Source organism: Passer montanus, unplaced genomic scaffold, assembly GCF_014805655.1.
Source record: "Passer montanus isolate IOZ18808 unplaced genomic scaffold, ASM1480565v1 scaffold11, whole genome shotgun sequence".
NCBI lineage: Eukaryota > Metazoa > Chordata > Aves > Passeriformes > Passeridae > Passer > Passer montanus.
In genome coordinates, this window is record NW_024357613.1 from 15,393,434 (window position 1) to 15,412,397 (window position 18,964).

Consider the following 18,964-nt stretch of genomic DNA (forward strand, 5'->3'; position numbering starts at 1 on the left):
TTTTATAAGTTAACCTGCCCCACATACAGATTACTCTGCAGAGAGACTTACCTCTTACCTTTTTCCTTTGAGTAGGAGAAACAAGAAATAGTATTTCTAGCTTTAAGGAATTGCAACACATTTCACTAGTTTCAACTGTGACTCCCTGAGCTGCAGCTCCAGGACAAGCAGTACCCAGCTTCCAGCTTCTGGGTGACTCTGCAGCTTTGGATCAGTACCAAAGAGGCTCAGGGATGCTTTATCAGGCATGAAATCCTCCTGCATGCCACAGTGAGCTGAGAGAAGAAAGGTGTGCTTTGAAGGAGGGAGTTCTTCAGATCTACTTCTTCATAAATCATGCTTTCAGCATATTTTATTCTTCATAAATAACAAAGTAAAAAGGAAACAGAATAATATAATAATCTGTCATTCAGACTGAGAATTTTGAACAAATTCACTTTGGTAAAATATCCCATCCATACTGTGGCACACCACCCCAGAAGGCTGGATGGAAGGTGTGGCCAGTTTGAAACCCAGAACTTCAAGTGACCCCTGTTTTTCTGCTTTTGAGTACTCTTGTCTTATTTTCCTCACTAAGCAACAGTTATGCAGATCTGACTAAACACCATGGAAACAATTTTGCTGAGGTTTCTCCCAGTGTTTATTGCAGTACACCTATCTCTAATTGCTGGCAAGCAAAATTACTTTGAGCAACGAAAACAACAACAACAAAAAAAAGCCCTAAATCAAATTTGAGACAGTAATTAAAAGAATTGGAATACTCAAGAGAAAAACTTTCTTTTTATTTTTATTTTCTGTGGAGACAGAAGGCAGGGAAGAGATTTTCCTATTAATTTTAATTATGAAAATGTATTTCAACAAGACCTTAAAGATGCTTGTTAGAACAAAAGCAACAAAGCAAATTTAAAAAGTAAAGACTTTTGTTAGCAGAAACCAAAACTACAAACTACAAAGCTGCCAATAGAGAAAACCTGGACTGATGGAATGACAGTACTGGGATGAAGCAACGGTTTAATTGCTTCATTTTTATAGCAAAGGTAGATTTTCATATTTACCTATTTTCATACTGGTAAAATATTGTCAATCAAAACCTGATACTTCATATTGATCAAAACATGGCACAAACATGAGAGGTGTGAAGGGATGAAGTTTTGTCTTGTGAAGAAAGGGTAAGAGTCAGTTCTACTTTTCAGGCATGTTAGAAAATAGCTCAAATCAAAATCAGTAATTCTCTTCTTGTATTCCTTTTCCTTTCCACAAGAATCTGTATTTACAGATTCCATATATGATGCTGAAATTGCTCCTAGCATACACAGCAAAGTACTGATATAAAAATCTTCCAGTGGACTCAAGGAACCCTGGAAAGGAAGGTGCTATTTGACCTACCTGATATCCTTTTATCATCTATCCTTTTATCATTATCTGACCTGCCTAGTGGATGAGGGAAAGACTCTGGATGTTGTTTACCTGGACTTCAGTAAAGCTTTTGACACTGGGGTCCACAGTATGCTCCCGGAGCAGCTGGCAACCCACACCTTGGTCAGGTGCACTCTTTGATGGGTTAAAACCTACCTGGATGGCTGGGCCCAGAGAGTGGTAATGAAAGGAGTTTCATCCAGTTGGTGGTTGGCCACTATTGGGGTCCCCAAAGGCTCAATATTGGGGCCATTCCTGTTTAATGTCATTATCAATCATCTGGATGATGGGATCAAGTGCACACTCAGTCAGTTTTCAGATGACACCAAGTTGGGTAGGAGTATTGATCTGTTGGAGGGCAGGAAGGCTCTGCAGAGGGATCTGGACAGGCTGGATCAACGGGCCTGAGGCCAACAGTACGAGTTGTAGTATAAGATAAAGCCCTTCAGTTCCTGCATTTGGGTCACAACAATCCCCAGCAGCACTACAGGCTCAGGGCAGTGCCTGGAAAGCTGCCTGGTGGAAAAGTGTAGGCACACAGTTTGTGGGGCTGAGATGGAGCCTCATCCCTAATGGGCTACAGCTGTGCAGGACAGGTGACCAGTGTTGAAGGTAATGAGACACGCAGCGCTGAGGTGCACTGACCAATCATGAAAGGACACAGAGGACACAAAGGTGCAATGCATGAACAGAGAAGGTATAAAAGGGTGCACTGAAGAGCAATAAAGTGCAGATGCTTGAAGCCTTCTGAAATTGCATGGTGTTACACTGTATTGTGGCTGTCTCGCCTCTGACAGAGAAGGACCTGGGAGTGCTGGTTGGCAGAGACTGAACGTGGGCCAGTGTGTGCCCAGGTGGCCAAGAAGGCCAGTGGCATCCTGGATTATATAAAAAATAGGATGACCGGCAGAACAAGGGCATTGATTGTACTTGGGCCTCTCACTTCAATACACTGGAGTGTGTGCACAGAAGGTCAATGAAGCTGATAAAAGGTCTGGAACAGAAATCCTTTGAGGAGCTGCTGAGGGAACTGAGGTTGTTTAGCCTGGAAGACAGGAGGCTCGGGAGAGACCTTATCACTCTCTCTAGCTACCTGAACGGTGTTGTAGCCAGGTAGGGATTAGTCTCTTCTCTAGGCAACCAGTGACAGGACAAGAGGAAATGGCCTCAAGCTGTGTCAGGGAAGATTAAGGTTGAACATTAGGAAGAATTTCTTTCCTGAAATGATGGCTAAGCACTGGAATGTACTGACCAGGGAAGTGGTGGAGTCACCATTCCTGAAGGTGTTCAGGAAGTAACTGGACATAGCACTTGGTGCTATAGTTTAGTTCAGATGGTGGTGTTTGATGATCTTGGAGGTCTTTACCAACCGAAATTATTCTATGAATACACAAGCATTTATGGAACAAGAGAATAGATCAGGAAACAAAAATATGACTCTTCACACACTCTCCTACACCCTCCTGAAATGAGAAGAATTGTAGGGCTTGTGCCTGGCACAAAATGTCCTTCTTTTTCAGGAAGAGCCTTCTGGCTATTTGAGTAAGTTGCTCTAGAGGATAATACTGCCCAGTTTGACTGTCCCTCGATTCCGTATGAAAAGAATCCAGAAGGCAGCAAAAGTGAATCCCTCCCTCCCCCTGCCAAGTCTATGACAAGGTCCTTTTATGATTCATGTGCTGTGCTTTAGCACAGGTCACAGCTGTGAGGTCACAGGCTGAATCCATACATCCAAAACCCAAGAATATTAATATTACTGCACAAGAAACTCAAGAGCCAGTGGGTTTCATCATCAGTCATTATTGATTTCTGTTTACACCAGAGCTTTAAAGAAACAACAAACAAATTATGATGTAGGATGAGTTTCTAGCCCTGACTGGAATAAAAGATTTTTGGGAAAGCTGCAAGACTTCAAAGGAAGAGTTTGTGCCTCTAAGAAGCCACTTGCAAAGTAACTTCTGTAGCTGTTCCCAGCTGGGCTGGAGAAGTGTTTTTGGCAGAAAGGTAGGACATATTCAGAGAAAAAAAAAGTGGAAAAATAAATATGGAGTGACATCTATATTTGCTAACCAACAATTTCAAGCATATTTTGATGCCAAAATTGTTGAATGTTGCCCAAACCAAGGCATTATGAGGATCAAAAATGCCCATGACAAACAATGTTCATTGTAAGTGCTCAATGACTATGCAAGCTAGGGTATTTTTCCAGTGACTGAATACCTAAATATAGCTTTAAATACACATGTGTACAAAAGCTCATCTCTCTACAGCTATGTAGAATCTAATCTGCCACTCTTAATGATGAGAGGTAATAGCTGAATACATGAGTGATCTTATTAAATAATTTTTGCTTTCAGTTATCCTCTTAGGATCAGCTCCAAAGATATTACAATCAAAATATCAACAAATATTTATTAAAGTAGAACAGCATACAGAGAATCGTGTTTGAGTATTTGTAAGCTGACATGCAAGGCAAATGAAAATAAACCTAATCCAAGCCCAAAGGCAAAACTCGGTTTCTTATTGATACAACAAAAGCAATGACTAACAAGCCTCTATTCTGGTCTTTCATTTCTAGAGCGTATATTTCTGAAAGCCTGGCATTACTGAATTGCTCACAAAGCACTGAAAAACACTACTTGCCGAGGAACAGTTTGCTGGTGTGGGTTTGAGGTTTTTTCCTTTCTTTTCTCTTTTACTGATGAAATAAGCCTACATCAATGACCCTGCTATCTTGTAATCCTAGATGTGTTACCAGGCAACCATTATATGCAGCAGCACCTGGCTTGCCCCTCTCTATAAATAACCCAAGCCTCCCAAATCCTTTCACTCCATGCACTAATGAAAGTGGCATTTTTCTACTGCTAAATGCTTACTCAGGTATGTCCTTAAAAATTTCAGTAATAAAATGCTAGTTATCCTTTCCTGAAGGAATGTGATCAGTTAACAGGCTCTAACTGCACATAGTTATATTTTCATTCAACTATATACTTCAAATGAGGCTTTATATGGGAACTAAATAAATTATTTAGAAGCCGGGAACAAAGTCAACAAATGTAGTATGAATCAAAAATCTATGAGTTCTGGATGACTATGCCAAAAGATTTATCACAAGCCAAATATATATTTTTGTCGTCAGTGCTATACAGCTCTGAAACAGTAAATTAGAATCATAGAATCATAAAATGGTTTGGGATGGAAGGAACCTTAAAAATCATCTTGTTACCAAACTCCCTGCCACATGCAGGGGATGCCTTCCACTAGACCATGTTGCTCAAAGCCCCATCCAACCTTACCTTGAACAGATCCAGGGAGGGGGCACCCACAATTTTTCTGGGCAACCTGTGCCACTGCCTCACCACCCTCACAGTAAAATTTCTTTCTAATAGCTAATTAAATTTGCCCCTTTTCAGTTTAAAGCCATTCCTCCTCATTCTATCATTCCATGCCCTTGTGAAAAGTCCCTTTCCAGCTTATTTGTGGTTCCCCTTTAGGTACTGGAGGGCTGCAGTGGGGTCTCCCTAGAGCCCTCCTTCCTCCAGGCATAGGAGAGGTGCTCCAGCCCTCTGACCATTACTGTAGCCAAAATTTGTATATGTCTTTTCTGAGGTATCACCAAACAATGCATGCTTAGCATTTGGATAATAATAATAAAAAAAAAGAATAGTGTTTATTGTACATTTCCTTAAGGCAGATGTCATGTACTGATAAACTCCTGAATTAGCTGGGATTGATTACAAGAGTAAGCGGAAAATGTAACTAATGATGCTAGAAGAAATAGCAACTAAATGGTAGTTAACATCCCTCATGGCAATGCAGGGAGTCGTACATACAAGGTGAACTTTGCAGCAAAATGAAAGCCCTGCAGTTAATCACACATCATCCAACGTTTCTACAGATAAACTCTAAAATTTAATGCAGAGGACACAAAATCTATTCCATCTGGGCTTGGCTGTGAGAGTTCAGTCAGATTGGAAAATGAGGTGTAAGAGGCTTTGGTGTACAATGTCCATCAAACCCCGACAACATGAAGCCAGTGTACAATTAGCAGCTACCAGCACAGCTAGCAATAAATCCAGAACAAGCACGGGAACTGCCACTTATGCTGGGCAAAAAAATTCATAAGAGAGCAGCACTGCCATACATCATGTCTTTTGTACTCTGAGTTGAGCTTTTTCCACAGAGGAGTTTCTGGTTTCTGTTCCATTAAGGAACCCTTTGCCACCTTGATTTAGGATTAGCAACCAGAAGTTTCTAAATTATGTATTATTATGGATTTGCACTGACTTCTGCAAGCCTGAACAAGATGTCCTAGCACACTATAGAATGGTCTCAATGTTTAATTCTATCCCAGCCTGAAAGGATAGGTAGAATTTTACAAAGCCAAAGAAGTTCAAAGCAACAAGCACCAGGTGCACCCTAGAGCAAGGAATAACAATGCAATAAGCAGAATACAGGCTTAACAAAAATCTTCAAGAGAGTTTGCAAGGTTACTTCAGAGGCAGTTAAACATGTCAGTGGAATGGCAAGAGGAACCTTAATGAGTGACAGTATACACTTGAAAGCAAATCTGCTTTACGGTAAGTTTAAACTTCAAGGTAGATTATTCAGTACAGAGCGAAATTTTTGTTCTCTGAAGAAATTACACCAAAAAAAGCCCAAGAGGAATCACTAAGCACTCAAAGCTGCCATTATTTTTTTCATTGGACTGTTGGTTTTGCACAGCCTGATTTTTGGTGGTGAGGGGGGCAGGGGGCACAGATGTGGCATCTGTGAGAAGCTGCTAGGAGCTTCCACCATGTCCAGTGGAGCCAATCCCTGATGGCTCTGAAGATGGACATGCTGCTGGCCATGCTGGGCCAATGACAGAGGCTGCTAACGCCTCTGTGGTGACATAGTTAAGAAGAAATCAAAACAAAAGTAGTGGCGCAGTTTTAATTCCAGTCAGAGAAGAGAAGGAAGTGAGAACATGTGAGGGAAACAGCATGGAGACACCAAGGTCAGTGGAGAAGGAGGGGAGGAGGTGCTCCAGGCACCAGAGCCAAGATTCCTCTGTAGGCCATGGTACAGACCATGGTGCCCTTGCAGCCCATGGGGATCCACAGGGATCCACCTGCAGCCCGTTTTGGAGGATTGCTGCTTGTGAGTTTGGACCCATGCTGGAGGAGTTCCCAGAGAACAGTCTCCCATGGGACCCCTCTCCCAGAGCAGCAGAAGAAAATCTCAGTGATGAACTGACCAAACCCCCATGCCCTGTCTCCCTGTGCTATCGCAGTAAGGAGGGAGGGGTTGAGGGGGAAAAAAGGTGTTTTAAGGGCTTATTTTAATTCTCATTCTTCTCCTCTGACTCTGTTAGTAATAAACGCACTTTGTACCTCTAAGATGAGCCTGTTTTCCCCTTGGAGTGTTTTCGCCCAGTCCTTATCTCACTTCGTGAACCCGTCATTCAATTTTCTGCCCAGCTGTAACAGGGGAGGGTGAGTGAATGGTTTTTGTGGGTGCCTGGCATTGGCCAGTATCAAACCATGACAACTGGTCAATATTGTTTCATTTTTTTTTCCCTCATTAGCACATCTGTTAAGTAGATGGGCTCCTCACTCAGGCATAAACATGAGAAAAATTGGATGTTTACAGACTGGATTATGCTTGGGGTAGGTTAACAGAATGCTCTGAGAAGCAGAACTCTGCTGTGACCCTGGGGTACCCTGAAAGATTACATCTGGCTAGAAGGGAAAAGTAGTTTTGACTGGAAGCACCTGGCATCTGGAAAAAACACTGTATCCACTGTGTAGTACAGGAAGTGTAAAAAATGAAAAATGAGAAATATCTCTTTCTGTGGAACAAAAAATGCAACCTCTCTAAAAACTTATTTATAATGAGTAATTTTTCAGCACCAAGAACTACATTTCCTAATGTGTGATTTGCTGTCACTGAGCTCAGTGACACCTCCTGCTTCTCTTTAAATGACTAAATGATCCTATGAAGGACTTTCCTGCTCTGATTTTCTATGAATCTGTGACAATATTAGAGGTGACTAGCAAGGCCAGTTCTAAGCATTTTGAAATTGCTTAGATTTTCTAGAAGCTTAAAATGTCTTCAGTCAAGCTCTTTTGTCCTGAATTTTGAGATAAGAAGTCATTGAAATTAAAGAATTGTGAACACAACAGCAGTGAGATGTGTTCCCAAGGGGTTTTATTCATGGTAATACCTCCCTAAAAATTTGAATTAATGTATGCCAATTGTTATTTACACAATAAGAGAGTTATTTGACTAACAGGAATACGTTCATCTAATTGAGACTGTGGTAGAATTGTTCAGTGACATTTTAATCTGTGGTTAAAATGCAGAAACTTTTAAATGTATTGGTAGCTGAGCTGAGATAAAAAATTATATGATAGACAGGCATAAAATCTAATATGCAATTATCCATTAAATGTCTCAATACACAATTTTGCAATTCAACAGAAAAACAAAGCATTTACAGTAATGGCACAGATTCTGTCAGACCACACTAACAGTTGTTATACTGTGATATAGGTAGCACAGCTGAGAGAAGAGCTGGACAATGAGGACAGTATCACATCAGGTTGAACTTTCTTACATGTATGTTTTCAGTAAACCCAGGACGCACAATTTGATGTTGGTCCCACACAGCTAAATAACAGACTATAATCCAGCTATACTCTAGAACATGCAGTGCCTACTTAGTAAAGGTATGACCCTGCCTGTTCTAGAAGCCAGCACAAAATGTAGTTGCTTGTACCATTGTGTACCTGTTTGGATTTCCCCCCGAGAAAGCAGGAGTACAGATCATTTCTGTAAAGGAAAGCCTCTTGGATCCTTAATCAGGCAGTCTGATATAGTGCCTCTGAGAACAGCAACTAATTTACAGTTTGGAGAAACTAAATTATATAAGATGCGCATGCATGGCACATACACCTACATACACAAAGCATTGTTCCATGGACATGGATCCTATTTGCTGATCTAATATCTATCTAATAAGATCATCAGCATTGTTGCAAGAGTGCACATTCATAGGCTAGGTCAATTCACCATCTAATTGTAGAAATTTCTCTAATTGTAAATTGATAGTATTATTTATAAAAACTCAAATATTATTGTATATATGACATGACAAAACTGTATTGTATGGCTTACTGAAATCTAATACCACTTTGTCAAAAGCATTAAAAATAAATGTACATGAGAATCTGTATGAGGGTTTTTTTTAAAAGTTTTACCCCTCTCTGACAGTGTAGATCTATGGCTGGAATGTTACTTCCAGATATTGAAGGGAAGGATCAATCTGGTTTTATCATGGGGGGGATTTATTTTTTTTTTTTGGTCTCCCTGGGACTTTTTTTCTAATGCCAAAGTTGTTTAAATGGCTTTATATTTAACCATTTTAAAAATGCCTTTTCAGATGGATGGCAACCTGAGTTTTTTGTTCCCCCTCTCATTTATTATCACCAGTGCTGGTCAAATAAGCCCTGGTAGCTGCATATTATGCAATTGACTTTTTTGTTCATGGTAAATGACAAAGAGAAGCAATCACTTCTCCCTCTTGTTTTGTGAATCAACTCTGAGTATTGCTTGAGGAATGGCTATGTATATAGATACAAATTTCTTCCAAAAGCATTAGCATTAGCTACCATCTGACTTCTGCAAAAAATACTTTGATAAATAGGTGTTAATAGTTTCCAGTCAACTTTCGGTGCTTACAACCAATATTGTAAATTGCAAAAAGCACATAAATGGAATCCTGTAAATCACTGTGAGTGCTATGGAGGACTGCAGATATATTTAAATAAAAACTATTATACAGTAAACCTACTGATATTCCTCACACAGAATTTTCACTTTGTTGCTGTGATACGTGCTTAAATGCAAAAGTTTCAGCATTTATGCCTCTGCATCTAGGGCACATAGGTAAGCACATCTTTTCTTGTCTTCCAAATAAAATGTCCTGGTATTTATAACCCTGTATATGAATGTTTTGGTTTTGCTTCTTTTTGTCACTGTAAATCCAGATTTTTTTAAAATGAAGATTTCTAGCAAAATACATAACTTGGAGCTTGTCAAACCCAAGGCACAGTTTAGCTATGACCCATTACCCTGCAAAGACAGGGCAGATACTGAGGAGATGCCATGCTAGCTCAGAAGCAAAAGCCACACAAAACTGTCAAGACAATGAGTGGCCATCACTAACAAGTCTACATAGATTTGGAGACTGAGCCTATCTCTTTACTCAATGTTTTCCTTTGTGTTAGGTGGGGTTTTGGGCATCCACTAAGATAACTGCCTTTAGTTAAAGGACAATATAGTTCAATTAAGCAAAAGCCCCCTTAAGACACAAAATAATAAAATTCCTTAGATTCATCACAAGTTTTGTACTTTCACCACTAGCCATTAACTAGCCCCAACAGACTGATAGACTGCTATTTGTTAGATGCCCTGTATTCTTCTGAAAGGACAAATGCTGAGAATGCAAAAATGTGAACTTTTGAAATACCACACAGACACTAGGTTGCATTTTTTTCCTGGAACAATCCCACTGGTTTTTCTAGTAGGGAATTTAGTTCTGCAGATAATACTCTTAGTCTCTCTAGGGAGCCAACACTAAACATATCTGTCTGCTTTCCAGAAATAGGGGAATTTCTGTCCATAAAGCACCATCCATAAATGGAAAGCCACATCCTCCTTGCTTCCATGCCCACACTCTTTGTGTGAGTGCACACAGAATGATAAAGGTGGATTTATTAATTATAATTGTCTAACATATGACAAACATTAATATCCAAAAACCACGTGTCATGAAGAGGAGAAGAAGGAAATAAAAAATAAAGAAAATGAGACCAAGAAACTAGGCATAAGGAATAGCCAGGTTCAGTGTTTCTAGAAGATAATACTGTAAATCAAGAAGAAAAGACAGGATCCAATTACTTGATGAAAGAACAAAAAGCCTAGTAAATTAAAGAGATGATGAAATAAAGAATGGCAGTGGCGTTAATCAAGCACAATTACACGAGATGGTATGAACCTGAGTGTGAAAATGAATAGTGAAGTGGAACAAACTGAGAAGTCCTGGGAGCGAGCAATCCAGGGTAAAACATACAAAAGAACAGGTTTTTATGTTGTTTTTATATCTTCTATTGCACAGATGCTGGTTACAAATGAATACAGTTGGCTTGTTCATATCAAATCAATAAGAAGTGCTTTCCTGATCTCTTCCTCTCTAACCTCAGACTACTTAACCTTGTACTTCAAAATTATTAACTACTGCTACATCCTGAATTCTTTCTCCTGCCAAGGTCCAAGTTAGAAACACTCATGTGCCATGTGTAGCATTGGTGTTACAGAGTTCAAAAAACTGGAATCAGAAATGGGATAAATGTTACAATGAGATAGAAATAGTTATCCTAAGAGGAACAAAATTTCAGGAGAATTGAGATCTGGCACTAGCTGCAGCAGTGCCTATTCTATTTCTGTGTGGCCAAATCTATTCCATTTCTATTCTGAAACACTCAGATATACAGATGGGACCTGTATGTTCTCCTATATATTAATAGCAACCATCAATCTTTTGCAGAGCTGTCACATCATTAAAAGCAGGGAGCATTCAACAAAGTAGCATATCAAGAGCCCTTAGAAATGCAGATGAAGAAGTTTAGGACAAACACACAGCTAGGAAATTGCTTTTCACTTTCAGACTCAACTAAATACAGTATTTCTAAACAGGCCCAGATTGCCTAACAAACATTCTATTTCAAGCCACTATTTCTAATTCAAAACATTTCATTAACTGAAGTGTTGTCACCACCAAGTTTGTATTTTCCTCATTCCACTGGTCTTGTGATACTATTTATGACTGTCATTAGTCTAAAATTGAATTAAGCCTAATATTAAATCATGCTTTGAAGCAGAGAGGCCATGGGTCCTGTGGCCTCAGGGCCTCCCTCAGAGGAGCACCCTGCAGAGCAGTGTGAAGTGTTCAACACTGCCATTGTGAGAAATGGTGAAGACAGATATGCTTTCCTGATGTGGTGTCAAACGACAATGCATGTGAGATGATCAGCTTTCCCTGTAGTGTGTTGGAGAATTATTCCTATGCTCTAGCCTGCAGTTTCTTACTGCTCTACCTAAGGGGGACAGGAGGAAGAACTGACAGCCTGGAAGAAAAAGAAAAATGCTTCCATTTTTGCATTTGTATTCTTATAAAGCTGGGGAGAGATATCTTGGATCAGGCAAGGGATGGAAATACAAACATGAAAGATGCCCTCCTTGGACAGACCAGTGGTCTGTCTACTCCTGTTTCTCTTTCTGTTTCTCAAACAGCAGAGCTGTCCCCAGGAGCTGGAGAGGACACTCAGCCACCCACACCTCACCCTTCAGCTGCAGGCAGCAGACATTTGTGTCTTCCTGCATTTGCGATGTTACACAGTGTCACAGTGTGGCACACACAGATAAGGCCGTGTAACAACATGGCCATTTTCCAGTGGTTTCCTAGAGTGACCAAGAGCTGCAAGTAAAGAAGCAAACACATTTCTCCAGACACAGCCTGGACAGAGCTGTGCTGTGCATGCTGTCCAAGCTCTGCTCTGCTGTCAGGTCACATCCATGCTTTTCATGCAGGCCACCACTCAACCTGTGTTGCTAACTAGCTACCCTGGCTAAGCTGGAGAGTGCTTGAAGGATGTCACTTTGGTTTAGGCTGGGAAGGGCCACAAATATCTCCTGCAAGAGCTGACTACATCTAACAGGATTCACTGCTGACAAGCTAGAGGTAGCTTTGCAGTACTTCGAGTTTGCTTTATGCTGATAGGCAATACTGAAAGCTCTCTCACAACCCACTCAGCTTCCCCTTTCCTGGGGGTTATAAATATCCAGACTGTGATAACCTGGGAGTTTTCTTCATGGCAGTCACTTCTCTGTTGATGTTGGATACATTTGGCACACACTGTCGGGGTCCTTTCGGTCCCTTGAAAAGCAATATCATGTCTCTGACCTCTTGATGCAGCCAAAGTGGTGTAAAGGAGCAAGGCTGCAGAAGGTGACTTTGGCTGCTGTTAGTTATATACACCTTTATGCCATGCCCCTGTAAAGCTGACTCCAACACGTTGACTTGTTAGATTGAAATAGGAACTTTGCCTTCTCAAAGGACAAGCACAGACATTGGGATTAGTATAGGATTTACTGTCCTTGTCTTTCATCTGAAAAAAGGAACAAAACTTCCTTTTTTGGACAACTGCTTTTTAACATGTCTGTTTTTCTCTATGTCATAACTAATGTACACCCCTTAAGGCTTACAACAATAGCTGTGTGTACAGCTACCTCTGTTCGTTAAGAGAGTGACCTGTGTTCTATTAATATTTATAGATTTAAATTTTTAATACACAACAATTCTGCATTATTGAATAGGTGACTTCCTGCATTTTAATGGTTATGGAGTAGGAGTGGGCTCTTTGTAGTTAACATTGCAATAAATTTTTCATTATTAAATAAAAAGTTCTTACCTCTAACTTCCTCAAACAAAATCCTCTTGAACAACATGTTGGTGCAATGGTGAAGGATTCTCTTAAGAGTTTTATGATATTTGTTGCAAATTTTCTTAAGCAATTTAAATTCATAGTAGATAAGAATTTTCTATATATGGAAGTATTTAATAAGTTTCTTTTTAAAGTTGCTGAATTATTCAAACATCAATTCGGGGTTATTTACTCAGTTTTGGAGACAACTGGATTCTTACTTTTATAACTGACCCTCATGTTTTAGTAGATGCATACTGACAGGAGATTAACAAAGTTAACTTGAGTTGGCATCTTGGACCAGCACTGGGATGTAGATTCAGTCTTCCATTCATTAACCTTGAAAAGGCTTTAATAGCTGCATTGTAAAGAGCTTCTATTTTGAAAAACCATGTGGGATTTTAAGACTGTTGTGAATGAGTATTTTAAGTTACTCAAAGAATCCCTGGCAAAGGTGTCAGCAAAAGCAGGTTTAATATAAAAGGGAAAGTATGACAAAGTTCATTGGCAAAGTTCACTCTATTACTTATACATGGTTAAAGCACATAGAGAGAAATCAGACTAAAATGGTCAGACTAAACAATCAATCTAAACATAAAATCAACCTAAAATTATTTATGTGGAGGCTGGGGATAGAAAAAGGGTAAGGATGGGAAAGGGTAAGGATGAAAAGGAATAAGGGAAACTCTCCTGTTGTATCATAAGGTTCAGAGTAGACTCTCTTGCCAAACTTAGCCCAGGACTTGACCAACGGTTTAGGCTTAGAGGTTTTAACAGCACTTAATTTATAGACTAATTTAAACAATTTAACAAAAGATTCTTATAGAATGTGCTAGCACAGCAATAACTCACTTATAGGCATAACTTACTTCTGAATGTAACGTATTTAAGAATCCAAGAAATAAATATTCATAGTCTGTTTGCAGTCACATATTCACATCACATATTCACATTTACACTGACCTAAAAGCGTATGTGTAAAGTATATTTCTATTATCTGCTTTCTTCAGATACTTTTCAACAGAACTTTTCAACAGAATAAGTCCAGCTCAGCTTATATAATTGTTGGAATATGGTTATGCTTGTGAGCCAAGGATTCAGCTGATGGATTTGCCACAATAATTCCTTATTTGCAATGTATCACAGCTTTACTTACCCTCAATGAATGTAAAGAAAGATAAAATTCTTGCAATCTGTGCAGAGGAGTTAGTGTTGCTTTGGCAGTATCTCACGCTAGTTGAAGAAATTTGAGCAATGTAAGCCCTATGAGCTATATTTCAATATTCAGGATGATCCAGAAGGGTCAATAATTCATTGCTGTATATTCTGAACTTGGATCATGACACCATCTCACAAGATGCATCACAGAAGATTTCTGCAGTTTTACAGAAGATTTCTCCGTAAAAGAAGACATGTTTAATGAGGAATTTGGAGACAAGGTAACTCAAGCAATTTTATTATCTATCATGTGGTGTGTCTGCATCCTGGTGACAGTCAGATCTATACTGTGTGCAGATGTACTTGCACACAGCATAGAAAATAAACATTTAATGGCACTTGATGAAAGAGATTGTGCTATTTTGGATTCCTTTCTGATGATGTTTTCATGTTGACTTCACCGAAAATCTTGGTCAGGAGACAATTAAGAAGTTAAATGTATTCCTAAAGCAAAACATCAATAACACTATGCCAGATATGCTATACTTAAAGCAATTGTAATTATTAATATAATATTCAGGATGTGAGGTTAATTTCAAGTTCTGATTTCCCAGCCTTGAGATCCATCCCATTCTGTGAATCTCAATTTAATTTAATTTTTTATCTTCATTTTAAAATATTTTGTTTTCCCTTGGCACACGAGTCAATCAAATAACCTGATCAAAGGTCAGAATTTCCTGTATATATGGACTATAATAAATTTATGCCATTTTCCTGAAATTTGTATCAAACCAGAGTAATACTTCGAAAGGGGCATGGCTATATTTCATTACTGAACACTATATAAAACAGTAAGACACCCATTCTCATTACACAGTGACATAAAAACTAGGCAATAACATTTCCCTGCATCCTCAAAAATGCAATCTGGTAAGCTCTTCTGGGATAACAGCTTTTCAGCTGGGGGTTCTTACAAATGAAATTATTTCTTTAGCTGTTAACCTTTGATGGCATCAGTAATTCCCACATTTAGGACACAACAGGGTCTGGTATTGGGCACAGAGGAGGAGCATGAACTGACAAACACTGCAAACAGCCATACCAAAACAGTCTTTAGGGTGGCTTTAGCGTCCATGTCAACAGCTAAGCAAAAGCCATGTTTTCAGCAGCAGACAGGAGCTTGTGGCTTCCACAGTCATGTTATGAAGAGATCTGCAGAAACATTCAGGCATTCTTCTGAAAAATCTACTAATTGCTCTAGGTGCTGGAAACAGCTTTGGTCTTCTAATGAGCTGGCCCCCTTACAGCCATTTCTCAGCTCCAGGGAACAGCAGCTCAAAGGCTCTGCCTTACTCTGCCATTATGTGCGCTCACTCCTTCCCTCCCAAGCCTTTGGTGCCTGTATTTTACTCCTGTCACAGCTTGTTCCTGTTCCAGCAGTAAGTGTGGACTTTTTTATTTTGTTCTTGACCAACAGAGAGGTATTCCCTTCCTGCTAAAGCCCTCTGGGCATGACTCCAGCACAAAGAATGTCTGTTTGCAAATTACCCTAGTGCTGGGAGACAATGATAGATGACCTCTCACAATATTGGGTGAGGTATTGATTAAAGTCATTGATCCCATTTTTGAGTGACTGTTTCATCCAGGTAGACAAGTGAAATGAAAAATCTGTCAGTGTCTGCAAAAGTCTTTTTCAGAGACATCAGAAGCTTTTTTGGTGTTTTTTGGGGGTTTTTTTTGACCTTTTGGGTTCAACAGGGTTAAAAGAATTCATAATATTGTTCATATGTGTGTGGGTTTTTTTTGTTTAGTTATGTTTTTAAGAGCCTTCTTCTATGCAAAAACTTGGTTGTATTTTTTGGGGAGGGGGTTTGGGTTTTTTTGATCAGAAGCTTTTTTGGTGTTTTTTGGGGGTTTTTTTTGACCTTTTGGGTTCAACAGGGTTAAAAGAATTCATAATATTGTTCATATGTGTGTGGGTTTTTTTTGTTTAGTTATGTTTTTAAGAGCCTTCTTCTATGCAAAAACTTGGTTGTATTTTTTTGGGGGGGGTTTTGGTTTTTTTTGTTTTTGGTGGGGTTTTGTTTGGTTTTTTTTTGTTTGTTTGTTTGTTTGTTTTGTTTTGTTTTTTTGGTTTTTTTTTTTTTTTTTTTTTTTTTGTTTGTTTGTTTGTTTTTGGGTTTTAGATAGACAAGAGGCAACTGGATATCACTCAGCCCTTTACTCATGAGCAGCCCTCAGTGACAGGGTCACTGCTCCCCCAGGTAGGAAATCCTTTGCAGATAAGGCAATAGGACCTGTGAGCACATTTTCTAAGGCTAGGTATACACATTACATATATAATTTTCTGTTTTGGAAGAAGCTGTTCTAGTTTTTTTAATATATCACCACCTAAAAGAATCAGTTATTACTTCTTTGTATTATTTTACTGGCACATCATTAGTGGCTTGTCTTCTGACATTAACAGACAATTAAGACTGGATCCCAAACATAAGTGATAAAAACATATCACCTCGTAAGTCTGCTGTTAATACTTTCAGATTCACAACCATAACATGTGCTGCTACCTGAAAATAAATGTTCCATTAAAATGTTTTCATTTATTTTTGAGCTGCACTGCACACATGCTCTGATAGTATTACAGCTGGTTAGGTGAAGTTATATAATGCCAATCTGTTTCTGAGGGAGCACATAGGCAAATTTCCACCAATGACATACAAATACTCATCATCAGAAATTTGCCTATAAATAATGGATTTAGCAGTCATGCATGCAAAATGGGGTAATGAAGATGCTGGCCTTGGCAGCTGAATTTGTGATGAAATAGAAAAAGAACTCTGTATTTCATTCCAGGATCTGCAAAAGGCAAACATATCTCTGGTATCACCTGGGAGGGAGCCATGCATCAGAACAGGTTGCTGGGAGGGTGCAACAAAGAGTTTAAATAGATATTTTCAGGCAGAGAACACAGCAGCTAATGAGTTGGCTGAGAAAGTATCACTTCTGCAAAAAATGTGAACGTTGAGAAAATCTTTTCACACTGAAACCAAACAAACCAATCAGTGTTGACTCTGTACAAAGGAGTGTACATGAGAATTGCTCAGTTGCCCAATAGCTCCATCTGCCAAAGGATAATTCTACTTTCTTATTCAGAGTGCTTTGTGACACTTGATATACTGCTTATCAGACATGCTGTGCAGCAATTCCCCATTAACAAATCAAAAGAGATGACATTTCACTTTTTGTTGTCCGGTAAACTTCAACACATTTAGTATGGTATAAGAAAACTTTCTTTGTTAAGATCAGCAACACCACAGTCAGCCCTCAGAAACCACTCCACTTAGCCCTCCCAGGTAACACTGTGCCTCATTGCTCTCCTTGCCAATAACTCAGGCTGCAAATCACTTAGGTTATCTGAGGCAAACCAGTCCCATCTTTGTGTCCAGTCAGCATTCCCCTTTTAGCCTCATCCCTAGGCTTCTGAATATTCTTGTTTAGTTGACAACAATTGAAAAAGGAAAACATTCTAAGGACTGAAGCATGTGTCACTGGAGTCCTACTTTCTTTATAATACTCCATCTTTAGAACAAAACCAAGCACATTCCCCCACTGCAGACTCGCAGTTTGAACATTCACATCTGGAAGTTAGCCATGAACAAGCACAGCCAGGTCCAATAGAAATGTTAGAATCTGTATTATCTCCTCTCCCCTGCTATTATCCCTTAATGCCTGACAAAACAGGAGTGTGCAGCAAGTTAATAAAGTTTCTCTGGTTTAGTAAATGAAGAGTCAAAGTTTACTTGTCACCTAGTTAACAAAATGTTAACAGGAATTTGGGGCTCCTGTGTCCCTGAAATCCCTAATTTTTAGTCTTGTTGATAAAAAGAGAGAAATGTGGCACAAAGCATAGTTCAAGCTGAGCCTCCCCAGCTGGGACATGGGGTTCTCATCTCACAGCTCTGGCTTGAGAGCAAAGCCCAGACTCATCCATTCTGTCCCCTGCAATGATTAAGCATTCATGCCAGCCCATGCAGCCTGGAAAGGTCATAAAAACCAAGCACGTTGTCAACACATCCTCCTTGGGAGCAACTGCAGACTTCCACTCACCTCTGCCGAAGAAGAAGGAAAGAGATTCCCTGCGTAGGCGTCGCCATGGTCAACAAACACATCTGGTCACCCTCACATCACTGTCAGGGAAATATGCTGGCACCAAATGAAAGCAAAAGCCTTTCCTGATCAGACCAATGAAGTCTGACAATTGTCTTGTGGTGGATGCCAGAGAGATTCTGAATATTTTGGCAGAAACAGCGGCTTTTTCTAGGTGGGAATCTGCCTACATAGTATTTATGCAAACATTTCCTCACTTGGTCTGTAACCACCCCTTCACAGTGAAGCAGTGCAGTGTTATCGCCAATTCTTTAGATAGTTGTGAGTTTAAAATACTACCACTGCCTAAAATAAAAGGAATTTCAATCACAGTGCTCCCTGAAATGAAAGAGGTGGATGCCAGTTTGACAATTTAAGCTGATAGCTGAGATACTGCCTCTCCAGCATTTTTGGCACCTGGCCTAGGGAGGAAGGAATGAGAAGAAAGGACAAAGAGAAAGTAGGGATAAAGGAGGAGGAACGTGATCCAGTTCATTTAATAGAATGACAGAAATCCCTGGAGGGGACACTGATTTACATCTACAGGTACTTCAGAGCCAGTATTAATAACAGGTACACAGTTGTACAACTGATACTGCTGCCCAAAGAGAGAATGTGACCAAAAGAATTATATCTAGCATAATAAAAACAATCAAGCCTGCAGGTTAGAAATGTAATGGAAGGATAGTAACTGCTGAGCTCAAAATTACTACCTT

The 18,964-nt window shown here is 39.5% G+C and overlaps 1 protein-coding gene across 1 annotated transcript in view; it reads right to left on the reverse strand.

Annotated features, from left to right (window-relative positions):
- The window catches only part of MEI4 (meiotic double-stranded break formation protein 4), a 129,783-nt gene extending 111,441 nt beyond the window's left edge, over positions 1-18,342 (reverse strand). The window contains exon 1 of the mRNA XM_039728104.1: positions 18,210-18,342. The gene's annotated coding sequence lies outside the window, so the exon portion shown is untranslated. The remainder of the gene's footprint in view (positions 1-18,209) is intronic.
- Between the last annotated feature and the right edge of the window lie 622 nt (positions 18,343-18,964).